At 38.0% G+C, this 19,484-nt stretch overlaps 1 pseudogene; it reads right to left on the bottom strand.

The window, feature by feature from the left end:
* Positions 1 to 702: 702 nt before the first annotated feature.
* LOC121250047 lies at positions 703 to 11,576 on the bottom strand (annotated as a pseudogene).
* Positions 11,577 to 19,484: the final 7,908 nt, after the last annotated feature.

The following is a 19,484-nucleotide window of genomic DNA, read 5'->3' as shown; positions in this document are numbered from 1 at the left end:
CATATGTTTGGATGGTGCACATGTCAATATATTTTACTTGTCATTTTGCCCACATGCACTAAAAGATTTATGTATTAGATATGCCTTTTTGTATATAGAAGAATGGTATTCTTACATCATAGCCATGTCATATCATATCATACCCACATGCATATATGGTTGATTAATAACACAAAAGATCTTCTTGTCTTTTTGTATTTATTACTTTTTTTTGTATGCAGTTGATGGAAAAGAAATCAAGCGATCGGCATTGCGTTGTTGTAATAGAAAATGAGGTCACCGGCAAAAAAATAAATACTTGATGAAGATACATGCGACCACATTTTGGGAAAAGACCATGTAATAAAAGTCTTCTCGTTGCGAAAGGGATCAAACCAGACAGCAGGGTCTTTCAACGTCCTGAACCTTTTATCTGCTTTCCACAGTCATGAACGCAAAAAGAAAAAGAAAAAACGAAACTGCTATATCTATATGAAAGAAAATCTCCTCCGTATCATTCAATATCACGATTCACATCAAACAAGACCAATTCCGATACCAGCTGAACTAACTTCTAAGGTTAGACAATCTATCATTTAAACTCACTCATGTCCATTCTAGCTATATGATTGTTTCTTCTCTTTTCACGAAAGCTGATCTTAGAATGAATATATCGATGGTAGTTTTCAAGTGTCAAGATTTAATTAGGAAAAGAAAATCAAATTTGGTGAAAATGCAAAGCATGATCTTTGAATTAGATTGGCCAGCTAAGCCATTAGAACATGAAAATACAGGCAGTGCAAGTGTATTACACTTTTATTGCAGAGCGAAAGAAAAAACAAAGACTGCCCTGTCTAGATGACAATCCCAGAGGTTTGTAGAGCATAAAAAGCATGTTAAAACACGTCCAAGTATGGTCTGCAGGTAGGGTGAAAAATCAGAACAGCTTTCAGAATTAGATGTTACATTCAAAGCTTGGCAATGGCAAGCTCAAAGGCAATTAAAGGCAAGCCATGAGTCCTAAGATAAGCATCCAGAACAGCAACAGATGGATTCCTTTTTCCGTTTCGCTCTTTTGGCTAGTTTTTAACACTACCATACTTTTTGAAAGCAAGCAAAATATAGATGAACCTCAATTCGGAGCAGGCTGCATCATATGCTCCAGTTGGAAAGAATGACCAGATTACCCGATTGGCACACCTGGTCAAGGATAACCATGAATATACCAACCTTCCGTCGTTGACAATGCAAAATCCATTCTTTTATTTCTCACTCGCAGTTCAAACAGGAAAGAAACGGTAATCCAATTGTGACAATGGGGAGGAAAAGAATTACATACACACCAAGTCAGTGCATTTTGTGGGTACAGTTTATGCTTTGTGGTTTTTTGCCATCTCATCAACATCCAGTTCGACTTCCAACACTGGTAAATCCTTTCTCATACTGAAATGACTGGTGGAGGAAGCCAAAAATTTCAATCGTCACCAGCGCTTTTATAATATAAGAAGAAAACTGAGTCAAGTAAAATGAACTGTGAACTTGAGCAGCTCACCTGTTCTGCACAGGGCCATGATCCACAGCTGTTCGCAAAGAATATATTACCCTGCCAGCAATGTCTGTCATGGAAACTGGACCAAAGGTTCGACTGTCATTCACTTCCTGCTATTAGAGAGAAAAAAGAAAATAAATTATCCATTCATGCCGAGCATAACGAATGATCCTAGCCACTCCAAGCATACTTTTTCCTAAATTATTGAGAAAGAAAATGAAAAATGGAGGTAATAAAGAAAAGGGGAATGCATAAATAAGTACATTTGTATGATTAAGAACGCTGCCAGATGGGTAGCATTAGGGCTGGGTCCAGAGGCAGAAAGTTTTTTTGTTTATTGACACTAGGTGTTCGAGAACAAAGTCATAAATAATCCCGGGGGCGCGCATGCCATTGGCAAAGAGTTTTTTCTACAAGTGCACCTCGGGTAATTCAAGGGGAAGTTCCCCAGTCCAATGGCACTTAGAAATTGTTTTCACCCAAGAGAATTCGAACCTTAGACCTGAAGGGGTCATAACACCAAGACCAAGGCCTTTACCACTTGAGCCAACCCTTAGGAATTGGCAGAAATTCCCAAAATCATATAGCTCGCTGTAACAAAGGGTACTGTGATATTAAAACTAGAAGAAAACAGAAGAATAAATATAATACAATTCTTTGAACCAATAATTTTTTTTCTTGGCACCGGGTGTCCGAAACAGCGTCCCAACTAATCCGGGAGTGCACAAGCCTCGGCAAGGAGTTTCCTGCAAGTGCACCTCGGGTAATTCAATGGGAAAATCCCCCAGTCCGATGGCCCCTAGAGATTGTTAGCGCCCAGTGAGATTTGAACCTTAGACCTAGGGGGAGCATACCCCCAAGTCCAAGGCCTTTACCACTTGAGCCAACCCCTAGGAGTTGGAGCTTGGGGGCTGAATTATAGTCATGAAATAAAAGTTCAGCTAATAATCCTAAGGAATGGAGTAAAATGACAATTCTCTGCCTTTGAAAGGAGCAGGTTGGGTTTATGGTACAGTTACCCCTGTTGAAAACACACAAATAAAGAAGGATTCCACTTAAGTCAGTTCGAGACACAATGAAATGAATTTCGACTAACACCCACTCGTCCAAGTTTGATAACCCCCATGTCCAAAACTGTAAGTCATAGATATGTGATACCTTCTAAATAAATTTCCAACAACCAAGAGCTCGAAGTCTAAAAGACCTTCACTTTGAAGGCTACAGAGAGAGACAGGAACCTTCTAACAAACAAAGAATGAAATTTGGCAATCTCTCTCTCTCTCCCCCTTTTATTCAGGGAATGATGCAGATCTCCACCAACAAATTGAAGAAAAAGTAAGAGAAGACACCAAAATCTCTAGTTCCTATGAGCTTGTAGGCATGTGTAAAATCATAAGACTCAGAAAGCAGAATATTAAATACTAAAGTACTTCTCTTGCCTCAGACTCATGTTTCAGTGAACTTTTGTAATCAGCTAAAGAGGTAGATGCCTCCAAAAATTGTGTATATTATTATTAAAAAAAAAGCTTCTAGAATTTAAAGCGTGAACTGAATTGATAGTACTTTTATGAAACCTGTCTCATAGCCCTACTTATGAAGCTCCAAGAATAAGGATTAGATTTGATCTCTGAGATTTCCTGATGGAAAACTCAGCATCAGAACAGTCCCAGAGTGCAGTATGTACTGCAGTATGCAGAGCAGATACAATAACAGGTTTCCTGAAGGTCCTTATATAAATCTTCTACGATTTCAAATAACTAAAAGCTAATCCTGTAACCTTGCTTGCTGGATGAAAACTGTGCTTCTGTAGCAAGACCAGCAGACAGCAACTAGGCTTAACAATTGCTCCCATTTCAATCATCATCTTTCTTCAAGTAATTAGAATGTTTGAGAGGATTAAAACCGCTTCCCCAAATACCCACCCCCTACCATCCAAAATGAGAGTGTAACCTCTAACTAGGTGTTTTTCATGTATACTTCCTATGTTCCTGGGCTTTACCTATTCTATGAATACAAAATCTTTGATTACCTATCAAAAAATAAAAAACCATCCAAAATGAAAGAAAAAAGGTTAAAATTCAAATTTTGAAAGAAGAAAACTGAAAATTTGATATGTAGAATTACAAGTTAATATTTCACTAAACGCTTTGAAGCATGGTGATTTCTCTCAGAAGATTCGCTTTTCCAATATGCATACCATGTATAAAGAGAAGTGGGGTAGACCGGTAAATAAACACAATTATCAGATTATTAAATAAGAAAGTCCCATCTACCTTGGGCCTTAAGTTGTCATTATCAGCCAACACCCAGCACTGGTCCTTTTCAAGAACAAAGGGCTCATCTTTTTCATCTTTAGAGACCATTTCATACCCTTCAATGGCAGCCAATCTTCTGACTATATAGTTATCTGAGTTCTGGGGTCCTTCAACACCACAACATCTCCAACAAAAACACGCCTGCCAAAGCAACACGCATGCTGTAAATCAGATTTTAAGTCCAACAAAAGATATGAAGAAACTAGACAACAAATAAGATATCAAAGAAAACAACTATGATGTCAAAATGATCCCTTGAGTGTGGAAACAAAGGGTGGCAGCATGGTGGAACCAAAACAAAGGCTTAGATTATTGGTTTATTGCAAGGTCATACACGTATAATATTTGCTAATATAAAGTAAATTATGTGCAAGGAAGCATTATCGGAAAACCTTATCCAAACTATTGGACTCAACAATGTAAATCCTGCTTCTTTACCAATGGATTACAAGTTTATGATCTTAACCCTTGTCCATGACAATCCACATTATCATTGGAAACTTTGCATTTGTTACAAAGAATCACTGTGACAAGATCATCCTTTGTCAAACAATCTGACAAAAAGAACATCTAAACCTGGTTTGGATAAAAAATTTCAATTATATTCTCTCCATTCCAGTTGGCGAGCCAGTCAACTTTCTAGGGCTTCATCAACAAGCTAATCCAGCGAACTGGTGACTGTTCCCATTACAAAAAATAAATAAATAACTGGTGACTGCACCTATTGTTTGTCAGTGTGAATACTCTGCTTGAAAAACAAAGGTTTTCACACGGTCAAGGAGATAAATCCAAAAGTATCATCCAAAGCTTATTGTAATTGACAACAACTCTCCCAATAACTAAAATAAAATTCTCATCACTTTCCATTTATATTCATAGAACTTTTAAACAAAATTCCGGAGTTCTGTGTCTCATGTATCTTGCAGATCATTTGGACAATAAACTGTTTAGGCAAGAGAAGCAGGTTTCCATTCACTCATACATGTGGGCAATTAACAAGTCTCCAGGGAAATATGATCAAGTTCAAAGATATATGCCATTTCCATATTGATTATCCTGCTAAGGTGAGTGGCATTATAGGATGGGCACCTCCCTTGAAATTCTTCACACAGTGCTTACAGAACACAAAAACAAAAGATTAAAATGGGACCAAAAAATCAAAATACTCTTTTGGGTAAGTAAGAAAAGAAAAGTATTCACACAGTTCCAAATAGGGTCATGTTTGAATTTTATAAATGTGATAGTACTGGCCAAATTTTTTTTTTTTTTTTTTTATAAGTAATAATTTATTCAAGAAATAGGCATAAGCCCAAGTACACAGGACGTATACAAAGGAAACACCTACAACTTCCACAAACGAAAAGAAACTACACGCCAGAAAACTAAAACAAGTGCCAAAAATTATCCTCCATTACAAACACTTTAACCCAAGAACTCAAAGTACTCAAGAAAAAATCCCTAAGATCTCCCAATGAGTGTTCTTTATCTTCAAAGCATCTCCCATTTCTTTCAATCCATATGCACCACATAAGACAAAGAGGTATCATCTTCCAAACTCTCACCGCCTTCTTACAACCCTTCAAACCCTTCCATCCTTCCAATAAATCCACCACTTCTCTAGACATTACCCAATGTAAACCTGTCCAACTCAAAACCTCAGTCCACAAGAATCTTGACACTTCGCAGTGAAGAAAAAGATGATTTACAGATTCTCCTGCCCTTTTACACATGGCACACCAATCAGCTATAAACAGACCTCTCCTTCTAAGATTATCAATAGTCAATACTTTACCCAAAGAAGCCACCCAACAGAAAAAGCAACCTTGCTGGGAACTTTCACTTTCCATATTCTTTTCGAAGGAAAAACACAACTACTATGACTTGACAAAAATCTGTAATAAGATGAGACTGAAAACTTAGCATTTCCAGCAGGGATCCACACCATGCTATCCTCTCTTTCAAGCACCAACTTTGAACTGTAGAGTTTAACCAGCAGAGCCTTAACTTCATCCACCTCCCAATCATTGACATCACTTTTAAAAATGATATTCCATTCAACCTGGTTATTATTACTGCAGTAAGAATCATAAATAGATGCATTCTATCCCTGGCAATTCTGAAAATTGAAGGAAAAACCAGCTTAAGAGCAGTACCCCCACACCACAAATCATGCCAAAAGAGAATCCTCTTACCATCTCCCACCTTCAATCTGAAATTATTGGAGAAGGAATCCCAACCTTTTCTAATAAGTTTCCACAAACTAACCCCATAAACACCACTGGCAGCTTTAGAACACCACACTCCCCACAAACTTCCATATTTCACTTCTATCACATCTTTCCACAGGGCTTTACTCTCCAAATGGTATCTCCAAAGCCATTTTCCAAATAAAGCTCTATTAAAAACCCTTAAATCTTTTATCCCCAAACCACCACGATCCAGTGGTTGACAAACCTTCTTCCAACTAACCAAGTGAAACTTCTTATCCTCACCATAGCCTCCCCATAAGAAATTTCGAAATAAACACTCAATCCTCTTTTCAACACTTGCCGGAAGAGGAAAAAGAGAAAGGAAATAGGTGGGAAGGTTGGACAAAGTACTCTTTATAAGAGTTAGTCTTCCCCCCTTAGACAAATGGATCCTCTTCCAACCCGCTAACCTCATTTCAATTTTTTCAATCACCCCATCCCATATATTGACAGCTTTAAAATAGGCTCCCAAAGGAAGCCCAAGATACCTCAAAGGCAAAGAAGAGATTCTGCACCCCAGTAAATTAGCCAGGTTTGATAAATTCTGAACATCACCCACAGGAACAATTTCAGACTTCGACAAATTAACTCTTAACCCCGAAGCAGCTTCAAAACGTAGCAAAAGTGCTCTTAAAACACGAAAATTATCTGAATCAGGCTCACTAAAAATCAAGGTATCGTCAGCAAATAACAAATGAGAGATCTTTAAACAATTCCTAGTCTCATTACCCACCACAAAACTGGACAGCAGATGACCCTCCACAGCCCTCTCAATCATTCTACTCAAAGCTTCCATAACCATAACAAAAAGAAAGGGGGAGATGGGATCACCTTGCCTCAAACCGCGAGAACTACAAAAGAAACCAGTTGGTTCACCATTCACCAATATAGAAAATTTTGAAGTCGAAACACAATGCTTAATCCACGAGCTCCATTTAGCACCAAAACCAAATCTCCTCAATAAATAAAAAAGAAAATCCCAGCTTACATGATCGTAAGCATTTTCCATATCCAATTTAATAAGAATCCCAGCTTTCCCCACCTCCAACCTACTCTCCAAACATTCATTAGCAATTGATACAGAATCTAAGATCTGCCTTCCTCTCACAAAAGCATTTTGAGATGGTGAAATAATCCTCTCCATCACTCTACTCAAACGATTTGCCAGCACCTTAGAAATAATTTTATAAATACCATTCACCAAACTAATAGGCCTAAAATCTCTTATCTCCATAGCCCCTGCCTTCTTCAGAATAAGAGCAATGAAAGTAGCATTCAAGCTCTTCTCAAACCTCCTATACGAATGAAACTCAGCAAACACCTTCAAGATATCATCTCTAACAACGTTCCAGCAATCTTGAAAAAAAGCCAAAAGTGAACTCATTCGGACCCGGAGCCTTATCCTTATCCATACCCTTTACCACATCTAGAATTTCATCTTCTTCAAACTCTCTTTCCAACCACACAGCATCCAACTGCTCTATAGAATTAAAAGCAAGACTGTCTAGTTTTGGTCTCCAAGAAAAATTTTCTGAAAACAGCTGCTCATAAAATTTCACAATGTGGGCCTTAACATCTTCTTGATCCGTAATCAACCTATCCCCATCACAAAGGACCTCAATCGCATTATATCTTCTATGAGAGTTTGCCATTTGATGAAAAAATTTAGAACACCTATCCCCCTCCTTCAGCCACAATACCCTCGATTTTTGCCTCCATGAAATCTCTTCCATCAAGGCTAAATTTTTCAGTTCAGAAACCACCCCTAATTTTCTGATTCTTTCCTCTTCCGGTACCAACCCTTTCACCTCCTTTTCTTCCAAAAATTGCTTCTCCTCTAGAAGCTGCTTCCTCTTGGTATCCAACAACCCAAACTCCTCTTTATTCCATCTCACCAAGTCTTTCTTAAGATAATTCAACTTTCTAGCCAGAACAAAGCTAGGAGTGCCAGTAACATTATAGGAATTCCACCAGCCTCTAACCTTTTCCCCAAAACCTTCAACCTTAAGCCACATGTTCTCAAATTTAAAATAACTTCTTCTACTCGCAATACCACCACAATCCAACATAATGGGAAAGTGATCGGAACACAGTCTCGGCAAAATTTTCTGCATTAAACCAGAAAGGTGAGCTTCCCAAGAAGACAAGACCATAAACTATCCAACCCAGAAGAAGATTTGCTATTAGACCAAGAATAATCTCCTCCCACCAAAGGCAAAACTATCAAATTTAAATCAAAAATTAAATCTGGAAAATTAGCCATAGCACTTGAAAAATATGAATTCCCCAACCTCTCATTAGGAAACCGAGTAAGATTAAAGTCCCCTCCAAAACACCAAGGTAAATTCCACCAACTACACACACCCGACATTTCTTCCCATAAATGAATCCTCCTATTATCCACATTAGGGCCATAAACCCCAGCAAACGCCCACTCAAACCCATCCTCAATATTCTTAAAATGACAAGCCACCAAGAATTCCCCCACAAAATGATCCACCCGCTCCACCGCCCTCCTATTCCACAATATAATGATACCACCCGAAGCCCCATTAGAGACAAGCTCTACCCAACCCACACTACTACAGTTCCACAAACTCTGAACTATGGCTATATTCACAAATTTCAGCTTGGTTTCTTGAAGGCAAATAACATCAGTCTTCCATTGACGCAACCAATATTTCACCCTTAAACGATTCCTATAATCATTTAAACCCCGAAAAGTCCAAGAAATGATTTTGGGTTTCATGACAAACCAGTGACAGCCCTTTCCTTACCTTTTTCCCTCCAACCACTCCCATCCTTAGACTTATAGGTGATAGAACACTCCAACCTTTTAAGTTCCCTCTCCTTTTTTGCAGCAGATTTAACCAAATCAAGTTGACCCACTTCAATAGCAATTAAAAGAGCTCTGAACTGTTCATCATAACCATTACAATAAATCCCCACAACATCTCTGACCTCTTCAACCTTCCTCAGAACCCAATCAAAAGAGTTACAAGGCCTGGATTCAAATAACTCAAAGGGACAGGATCGCCATCCTCATCAGATCCTAAAATCTCCCCTGACTCACATGAAACAGTCTCTTCCCCTCCCCCCAACGCCACTTGTAAATCAGAATTATTTACAAGAGTACAGGGTACCACTTCCACAGAAGAATCTAATCCTTTTACCCCATTACAACACTCCTCCAAAACCCCAGCCCTAGCAACGCCAGGCAAATCCTCCCTTGACTACACACCAACCTCCAACCCACCCTGCAAGGGCAAGCACATCGACGGGAAACAACTAGAAGACCCCCCCCACCTCCATCAACCCCTTCTGTGAAGACCCAGATAGAATCGAACCCAAAACCTCCCTTGACTAAGCACACAGTCTTCTCAGTAGAAAAATATACCCCTCTTCACTGTTCACGGCTGTCGATCTTGACAACACCACAGTCCCCGTCGGTTCACACCTCACCGGCGACTTATTCTGTGATGATGGACCAGGACTTTGACCATATAAAAGACTGGCCAAAATTATTGTCATATAAAAGACTCGTTCCTCTAGTAAGTAGGGCAAATCAGGTTTCAATTGATTTATTTTATGCATTTTTTTAATTTTTTGTCATAGGGTGTCCAGAACAAAGTCCCAACTAATTCATGGGGTGCATAGGCCGTCGGCAAGGAGTTGATGCATTTAAAATTATCTGAAGTATAAGTGACATAAGGAAGTGAAAATATAAATACTTTGACTTCTACAAATTGACACTCAACTTTGGATGCAAAAGAGGAGAAGAAGGGTAAATACGACACTCAGTTTGGGAAAGGAGTAAAAACTAAATAAGTTCCAATATGAATGATGAGGGCCAGCATATATTGAAACAAGCAGAGACAATACTGGTGGTTATCTTAAGGCTTAGGTACGTTTGGATCATCAACTCATCATTACAAGCATTTCAAATTCTAACACAAAATATAATACACAATTCAACTTTTTCAAATCCTAAAATAATAATAATATTAAAAAATAATATTCTAACAATATTTTATCATCTCAACTCAACTCAGTTCAACATCCAAACGCAACCTACACTCACTCCATTTTTCATCACGTGCATAAATTGCTTGACTCAAAAGAAAACCATTCTACATTTAATCAAGAACATAGAAGTATACAGGATTTAGACTAAGAATTATATACTTGATCAAGACAATGGTCAAAATACAACAACCACAGCAATATAAAACTTTGACAGAAAAAAGTGTTCCCTTTTAATAAAAAGAAAGGTAATTACGTTGGATCTGCAGCTGGTAATTTCCGGACGAGAAGAGTTCCCCCTTGTGCACCTATAGTAGGGGCCATTTCCTCTCCCTTATTCCAGTGCATGTATGTTAACTTTCCCTGACATAGATTCTTCCAAACGGCATTGCCTACTTCTCTGTCTGTTATTTGACCTCTTTTATAGCTCTGCATCATATCGCAGATATGGTCAGAAAAGTATATAATGGAAACAGTTTTACGAACAAAATCCCGTGCTTTATGAACAGGAGAATCAATCTTAATTTTCTATCAAAAATGAAACGTCACTTTGCATTGGAGAAATTTACCCAGAACATGAAAAGCAAGTCAGAAACCCATTAGGAAAACTAAGCATTACTTAACGATGCATCTCTCTATGTAGGCGCTCGTATCAATTTTGGGACACTACAGTTGTAAGATTCAGACCGCACAAATTGATTCACACCATTGTCATCAGAAGCTATAAAAAAAGCTGTTTTCATCTAACAGAAAATCTCAAGACGATATTCTTGAGAGCTGAAGTGAATTCAATGCTCCTTAATAGAGGACACAGAGCGCCCCAAGCTCGCTCGCAGATCCAAGAACCAATTTTCCTAAAACGTTGTCAGGATTACACAATGATGCAAACCTCGAATATCATGCCTCAACTTTCAGAGCAAACTAAAATGAAGGTTAACCGTCACCTTCTTTCTTCCATTATAGATTGCTTTGACTAACAATTCTTCGATGTAAACATTCAAATTTAGGAAATCCCAAACACCATGAAAGCTAAAACGATTATTCGCGCATATCCCAGAAAATCCATTTTCTATTCAGAAGAAACCCCGCAAAGAAACCAGGTGATAACAAATTAGGAATTCCAATGAGAGGAATCAATCAAAATCAACAAAACCGATAAGCGAAATCACATGCAAAAAATGGTACATCGCAAAAAAAGGGAGGGACCTTCCAGCTGAGAGAGACGGAGTACTCGAGCTTGTGGGCTATGTAACGGAACCACGTCGATAGGGAAACCATCGCAAACAGGGAGACAAGAAGTTGCTGCTATTGTTGTTGTTCTTGTCTTCTACGTTTTTGAACTGTAGTTGCAGTTTCATGTGATTACCAAAACCCCCAAGTTCTTTTTTATATTTCAGCCTCATCCATTACCACTATTTTTATAGCTTCACCAAAACTAGACGGTTTTTTTATTGGAAAATACTAGAGATATAAAAGGATCTCATAAAAAAATTTTATACACTGATGTGTGTACCACGTCTCCTATTTTTTTCTTTTTTCTTTTTCCTTTTTTTTCCTCCTCCCATGCGTCTCCCCTCCCCTCCTCTCTTCCCCCTTTCCCTCTCTGCCTCCACCTGCCTCTGTCTCACATGGCTGCCATGGTGGTTGGGGACCACCTCAGGGCCAACAGAAGCCGACTGCAGTCCAAGCGGCACCTTCCAGCAAGGGATGGAAGCTTGTTAAGACCCAATCAAAAACCGCCCTAGGACATGGTCCTAGACATACATAGACAACCAAGATTGGGCCACTTCTAGAGTCAAGGCCAAGCTTAAAGGACTTCCCTAGGGGTCTAGTGTATGCTCTAGGAAGATTACAAAAATGATACGGGTCAATTAGAATATGGCTCACATTTGCCTACTTGACCATGCAATGGTTCAACCTTGACAGCCCCTTGACACCACCAGCATGCCTAGCAGCATCAGCAGGCCATCAGCAAGCCCACAAACATGCCTTAACCCCTGCCATGGCATGCCCAAGACAGGCCAGGAGATAGGCCATGGCGACCACCTGACAGCACCAGGACAGCCCCACAGGCATGCCATGGCCCCTGCTATGACATGCCCTTGACATGCCCAGTGAGGCTGGTGACCAGGCCAGCCCACTCAGCCTGCCCAGCGCGCAGCACGCCCATCCTGGCCCGCGCGCGCAGACCAGCACACACGCCCAACGACCCGTGCACGCGGCCCAGTGCCCATGCCTTGCCTGGGCCATGCTAGCCACGCGCCAGTCTTGCCCATGGCCCATGCCATGGGCCAGCCAAGGCCACCAATGGCCAATGCAATGGGCCCCCGCCCTTATTAGCAATTTCTTCATTATTTATTTATTTATTTTATTAATCAATGGACCAATTAGGGTTTCCACCTTGTATGTTCTATAAATAGGACCCTTAGCACATTAGTTTGCATCTTTTGAACCTTTGGCAAATTCCCCAAGTGGGTAGACTTGTTCTTGAGATCACCCTTCGGTGCTAGGCACTTGGGCTTTTTGGGTGCAATTCGTGAATCCTAAAGAGAGGATCACACTTACAATTCATGAATAGGTGTGGTTCAATTATCTTGTTCTTGCAACTTGGTGCAATTCGTGAATCCAAGTTATGTTATCTTTGTTTTGTCAAGTTTATCAATATAAGAGGTTTATTCCATCTATGAGCAATTCGTGAATCAAAGTGGAATTGGCTATCTTTTTTTCACTTTGTTCATCATGTTCTTCATTTATTCTTGTGAGTTCATCCCTTATCTATCCTTGTTCATATATGTTTTCCATCTTTGTCATATAATTTATTGCATATCAAAATATCCTTAAACTATAAAAAGAGTCTTCATATTCTTTGTTAAGTCCATTCAACTTTGTGCATTCTTGACTTGGTGGTGAAGTTGTTCATCATTGTGTTCTTGAATGTTCATAGTGTTCATCCATATATTTCCTTCCATCCATTTTGATCCACTCCATACCACAATTTCGACCACCACATGTGTTTGCCCTAATTCCCATATTTGGCCATACCTCAAAATTCCCTTCATCCAATCCAACTAAGCCCTAGCCAAAATTGTCTTGTCTCACATCATACTTGCCACTTACCATAACTAGCTTGCCTCATCAAACTTTACCCTAGCCGCCCACCTCAAGTCCCTATAAGGTAACTCATTCCGTTTAGGAGTCTTGCCTCCATCATCCATTGACCTAGTCATCCATCAAGAGTCCATCTTGAGTCAACTTCCTTAATTTTAGGAAAGTTGATTCATCCCAATCATATCCATAAAATCTCTCAATCCTCTTACCATATTCAAATTCAAATTCAAATTCAAATTCAAATTCAAATCCCTTAATTTAAGGAATTGCAAATCCTCTTCAATCCTTAAATCATTATTCCTATAATCTCTCTAGTCAACCATTGACTTGACATCCTAGACAAACTCTAATCACTCATCCAATTCCTTAAATCTCTCAACTTCTTCCATAGACCCAGTCAACCAAAGACTCCAACTCATCTACCATATCCAATCCCTTAAATCTCTCAACTCATTCCATTGACCTAGTCAACCAAAGACTCTATCTTCTTGCCAAAACCGAACCATCCAAACATTAATGGTTATCCAACCCCATGTTCAGCCAACCCTAGCCACCAAACACTAGTCTCACTCTTCCACATCATTCTCAAACCCTAGCCACTCATCAAAGACTCCAACCATAGTCCAACTCTTCCAATCTCGAAATCATCATTGGCCACCACACCAAACCCTAGCTACACTTCACCACACCAACTAAGGGTGTAAATTTAAACCGAGAAACCGGAAAACCGGTCCGGACCGGACCGGTTGGACCGGTTTTGATCCGGTCCGATCCGGAACCGGTACTTGAATTATGCAAACCGGCCGGAACCGGACCGGACCGGTTGAAAAAAATATATAAAAATTAATATTTTATATATAAGTTATATATATAAAATATATAATTATATGTGAAATTTATATATATAATTATATATCATATATGAAATAATTTCATATAATAATTTATAAGTTATAACATAAAATGTTAATATTAAATATGAATATTTGTAATTTGTTTGATTATATGTTATTAATATAATTATATATAAGATAATGTTATTATAATTTATAAAATAAAAATTGAATCTTGAAGATGAAAATTTAATTGATCATATGCTTTAAACATAAAAAATATATATTAAATTATATTATATATAGTCTAATATATTATAACTATATTATAATATTAATACTATTATACAATCTAAAACATATTTTTTTACTAAAACATATTTTTTTACTAATATATAACTATACTTTACTAAAACAGATTTTTTTTAGTAGTACGGATTTTGTAATAGGAACAGATTTCTTGAAGCAGTTTTTTTTATTAACAGATTTTTATTTTTTAATGATAAACTTACATTTTAAAAAATTGAAAAATCGGACCGGACCGGAAACCGGTAAAACCGGAGATATCGGTTTAGGAGGGTAACCGGTGCGTAATCGGTTTTGAAAAATACAAAACCGGTACATACCGGTTCGGTCCTAAATTTTGTCCAAAACCGAACCGGATCGGACCGGACCGGCTACATACCGGTTTTGGAAAATACAAAACCGGTACATACCGGTTCGGTCCTAAATTTTGTCCAAAACCGAACCGGACCGGACCGGCTACATCCCTAATACCAACCATAATCATCTTCCAAGTGGCCCCAACATCAAGGGCAACCTTCTAGCCATTTTCCTTAGCATCAAACACCCATATTTATCACCTTCATCAACCTAGGAACTCATCATCATCAAACACTAAACCTTCATCAACTTAGGAACCTATCATTTCCATCCTACGTGCCATTATGGGCCAAAGACCAAGCAAGTTGGCAATGTCACTCGGTCATCATTCACACTAAGGTAAGCTTGTGGTCCTTAGTGTTAGGGACAAGACCGGGGTCCCTAACAGAGCTCCCATGCACGACAGCTTCTGCTGGCCCTGAGGTGATCCCTGACCACCATGGTGGCCACTGAGAGGCAGAGAGGGAAAGGGGGAGGAGAGACGCACGGGAGAGGCGCTGGTGTGAGGGGAGGGGAGATGACGGCGGCTTCTGCAGGCCTTGAGGTAGTCCCCGACCACTATGGCGGCCACGGAGAAGACGAAGACGCAAAAGAAGGGGGAGACACATGGAAGGGAAAAAGAAAGAAGGAAAAAAAATGGGTATGTGAGATCTCTTTGTGAGATCCCTTTGTGTCTGTAGCAGCTTTTATAATTGGATCCATTGTTATAAATATCCTATTAGGGTTGGGGTTTTTTTTTTCTTAAATAAAAGAAGGATAATCTATAGTTATCTAATACCCAATTTTTTTCCTAACGAAAAAATCAGAAATCCGATCCTTCTTCCACCCTCTAACCCTAGTTTTTTTTTTAATTTTTTTTATATAGTAAGTAAATTTGAAAACCCAAATATACTCTTAATTTGAATATTAATTTAGGAGAAATATTTAATCCACGGATGAATTTCATAAAAATAAACTTATAAACTAACATTTCTTGATGCTTTTGATTATAAAATAATAAGGCTAGACAACAGGGGTCAGTCTGGTGCACCTTGTCCAACCCACATGGCACTAGGCAAAAAATATGCCCGATTTTCCAGGTGAGCAAGACGGATTAATTTTTGTTTAATAAAGCGGGGGCGAGTATGATTTCCACCAGTCTAAATATCCACCCACCTGCCACTTATATACACACACACACATATATGTATTTATTCTTCCTTCTCTCCTCACTTATTTTTCTTCAATGTCATGGGTCTCATGAAGTTCTCTAAATCCTTCTTCTAGTCGTGATGCCACCATTCGAACCAAAGATCTACGACGCCGTCCTCTGGTTGCAAACTAGAGATCCACGGCATTGTCCTCTAGTCGAGAACCAAAGACCCACAATGTCATTCTCTGGTTGCTAACAAAAGACACATGGCTTTGTTTTTTGGTCGTGAATCGATTTTGGTTCCATTTTTGTTTTATTTTGGTTGGTTGTTTGGATCTGGGATGTGCGGCACAAAGAATGGTAGAGGATGTACTTTTTTATGGTTTTTTGTTGTTTGAGAATGGAAGAGTGGTCAGTTCTCATCCTCCATTCATTAACTTGTATGACGGGGATGAAAAACCTTTCTGTAAGGCAAACTGGGGGGTGGGATGGCATTGGGCCACCTCGCCAAAGCGGAGTAGGGGGCAGAGAGGGTGGCCATATAGGGTGGATAACACACCAAAATACCATTTTATTGTAATATAAATATAATGTATTACGTAAAGGCACGTTAATTTATAAATTTATTTTTATGAGATATATCTATTTTCATATTTAGCACTTGTCTTTATTTATCATTAGCATGCATGTGATTAATTGAATCTAGACATTGGAATGTTTTCCCCACTAATTCTAATTTCTAACTGTCAATCAACAGGGGAAGGGTTGAACTTTGATATCTCAACGTCAAGTAAATTGTTTTATCCTTTAACTATCACAATAATTATTACAGCGGTAAAATATTTGTGTACGAATAAATTTTATTTTCATTTAGAATAATAAATGGACTGAATTTCAAGCAATCAAATACATTGCATCTTACTTTAAATCTCCTTAGATTCAAAAAGAGAATTGTATCGTGAATTATATGGCAATAGTGGGATTGACATTCTTTTGATCGCACATTACCAAACATGATATTCGAATTCCCCAACACCTAAGATCTAAAAAATCCAAAATTATTATATTTTGATGCGCCACTTTTCTTCTTTTTAGTTTAAGTGGATAATACAAATGTTTTTTTTTAATATTTTCTTAAATAAAACACAATATCAATCAGCAAAGTTATTGTTCAGTTTAAAAAAGAAATTAAAAAAAAAATGTTGCGTGGGAATTAACTACATGATTTTTCAGCATAAGCAATATTGAAATAACTACTTAAATGATTTGATGAGAACTTCGCATGTTGTTGAGTTAAGGATTGATACGAGACACGTCTCTCCCTTCAAAACCACTCTCAAAGTAGCCAACTTTTAGTACAACTATTAGAAAAATTAGATCAGAATGCACAGCGCAAGCGATATTACCTCATCAATAAATCGTAGATTTAATGCAGTTGTTCCACGGATTCTTCGTCGTTATTGTTGTTCATTCGGAATCTCCCGTATCGATAGTAGAGTGTACTACATAGTAATATATCAGAGCAACACTCACATATACCACAGCCTATATGTCGAGACTAGAGAGAACTAATTAAGAGAGAGAGCTTGTTGATCCAAGTGTCTAATCTAAAGAGGGGGAGAGACTATGAAAATAACATTTCTTAAACGAAACCGTGAGCCATCAAGCCTCGTGAAGTGTATTAAGGATCCCGTCCACTTGCCAGGGTGTAGGAGTGGACCCTCATCCATCCTCCCCCTACTGGGCCTTCAGCCCAGCTCAATTTTCTAGGCCCTAAATGACCCATAATCTAGTTTTGGGCCCATAATTCATTTTTGGGTTACTTTGGACCCATAATTTAACTAAAAATATATATATTTAAAAATTGAAAAAATATATATATAGATAGATAGAACTATTAACTATATGCTAAATTTCATCTATTAACTAATTGAGTAATAATCATCACTAAGACACTAAGCTATTACAAATTACAATTTATAATTAACAAGTTAAGACTCTAAGAGAACTAATAAATTATTACAATATTACAAACTCTTTTAAAAATATTAAATATTACAAATTGTACTATCAACTATTGTAGCAACATTACACTTAATTGTAAATTAACAATTATAACTCATAACTTTTCAATTTGATCAATTTGGGATGGCGCTTTAGCGGTGAGTTCACTGAGTGGTAAGTTGTATCGACTACTGTGAGACTGAAAATCAAGATCATAAAAATTAATAAGTTATAAAACTTGAAATATTAATAAGTTAAAAATAAAAAAAAATTAGAATTATAAAGTTATAAAATGAAACAAAAATTTAAGAAATTAAAATACAAAATATTGAAAGTACTAACCAAGATGAGATTGGGATTGAGCAATTGAAATTTTAGATGAAGATGAGGTAGATGAGCATAAATTGGTCATTAGAATTTGGCATATGTATATTGAGAATATAAAAGCTAAAAAACATACAAGCAAAATAATTAAGTACTAAAATATGATATAAAATTATAAATGCAAAAAATAAATAAATGACAAATTGTGCAAACCATGGCAATGGTGGGTCCAATACAAAGTTATACTGTATCGGAAGTAGTCGTAGACGCCGTCTCATGTATCACTATAACAATAAAATTTGAAATGAAATTAATGAATACTAATTAAATGAAAATAAATCAATTAATAAGAAATTAGAAAATGAAATTAAAATAAATACCAAATCCAGGCTGATCACTACCCTCATTCTCGACGTCGGCCTCCTCATACTCAAGAACATCCAGAATATGAATTGGAGTTCCCTTGATCCAATTCTACATGCAAATTAAAGCCTACACAGTGGTAGGAGCTAATGAACTCCAAAATGAATCCAATACACGCATTCCGGTGCTAAAGGCCGACTCTAAGGCTACGATACTAATAGGGATGGCCAAAAGACTGCGAGTTATCTCTCTAAATATGGGATACTTCATGGCATTCACCTTCCACCAACTTAATATATCGAAGTCTCGTGAAAATAGTTGAAGTTTCGTTACTAAGTATCTGTCTATCTCTGACTGAGCCTCTACAGAACTCTGGATGAAGGGGGTCTGCTCAAACCTCTCACCCAGTCCAATCTACGCCTTTTCCCACTATCGACTTCTTGAACCGGTCATGGGGTAGGTGTAGGTGCCGCAATATTACCACATCGCAAGACGGTAAACTCATCAAATAATCTACTAAGAGTTTCTCAAACCCTTGCTGCAATAAGCTCCGCCTATGCTTGCTCGTATGCAAAGCCCAGTCAAAATACCATGCCATCCACCTTAAACGTCGGGTCAAGGACGATATCTACATATAACAAAATATTAGCCCTAGTAAAATCTCCAAAATATTTGTCGTACTTTGACCTCATAATCAATGTCATCTCCCATAGCCTAATGTGACCACCCATCACCATGTCATCTAATTCTTCTTTTACTTTACATATTTGTTGACAGAATTGATGGGATGTAGGGTACAAAGTTTCAGATATCGTCGTGGTGACCTCATAAAAAAGTCTAAAAAACTCTACAAAAATAGATACAATCTCCCAATCATCATCTATGGGTTTCTCCAATCCCCCGTGATCTTCAAAATATTAACATATTGAATGTTTTCGTCAC

The sequence above is a fragment of the Juglans microcarpa x Juglans regia genome, chromosome 2D (assembly GCF_004785595.1).
Source record: "Juglans microcarpa x Juglans regia isolate MS1-56 chromosome 2D, Jm3101_v1.0, whole genome shotgun sequence".
Lineage (NCBI taxonomy): Eukaryota > Viridiplantae > Streptophyta > Magnoliopsida > Fagales > Juglandaceae > Juglans > Juglans microcarpa x Juglans regia.
Note: the sequence above shows the minus strand (reverse complement) of the source record. Positions and strands in the feature narration are given on the sequence as shown.